Here is a 733-nt window from a genome sequence, read left to right on the forward strand (position 1 = left end):
CGTCATGTCTGCATTCGACGTCGGTCCTTAGTGGTCCCAGGGTTGGTACTTCACATGACACAATCAATTTGCGATCGTGGTCTGACGGCTACGATGTCTGGTTCACACGCAGATTATGCGCAGTTCGAACCTCGGCAGTGTTCTAGTTCCTCGATATGACGATACTCTTGAGGCACAGCCACCCCCTTCCAACTCCGAAGTAACAGACCAATGAACCTTTCGCGAGCTTGGAGCTTATGGCGGTTGATAGAATTTGAACCCTTGCCGACAGCTACTGGATTTGAACCAATGCGGGCAAAGCCCAGTAGATTTTAAGTCTACCCCCTTAACCACTCGGGCAAGTTGCCCCAAGAGTTGTTCGCTTTGGGACATACAGGATGCATTGCGTGTGGTTCGAGGTGGATCTGACTCGCTCCCGAAAGCGCGCGTGGGGTTCGAACCCGGATTGAAAACTGCGTTCTAGCGAGCCAAATAAAAGTATTCATGATTTGCTTCTGTCTGGAATCGAACCCGGTCGCCTCAGTGGCAACGAAACATTCTGCCACTAGATCGCAGATGCTGTCGGATCGGCAGGTGTAATCAGTATCGGCCGGTCCGATTCCGGCAGAAGGCTTTCTTGAGCCGCCCTCGATAGCTGCGGTGGCTTTTTGCAATTGAACTGCGTCTATTCCGTGTTTATTCCGCGTGTTGTTCTGGATTGCGCATTGGCATTCGCCAGTCTTCTTAACTTATA

At 51.3% G+C, this 733-nt stretch overlaps 1 non-coding gene across 1 annotated transcript; it reads right to left on the reverse strand.

Moving 5' to 3' along the window:
• Positions 1–265: 265 nt before the first annotated feature.
• Positions 266–347, reverse strand: GNI_230410. Its single transcript has one exon. It is a non-coding gene; the product is annotated as a tRNA-Leu (tRNA).
• Between the last annotated feature and the right edge of the window lie 386 nt (positions 348–733).

The sequence above is a fragment of the Gregarina niphandrodes genome, assembly GCF_000223845.1.
Source record: "Gregarina niphandrodes unplaced genomic scaffold scaffold00250, whole genome shotgun sequence".
NCBI lineage: Eukaryota > Apicomplexa > Conoidasida > Eugregarinorida > Gregarinidae > Gregarina > Gregarina niphandrodes.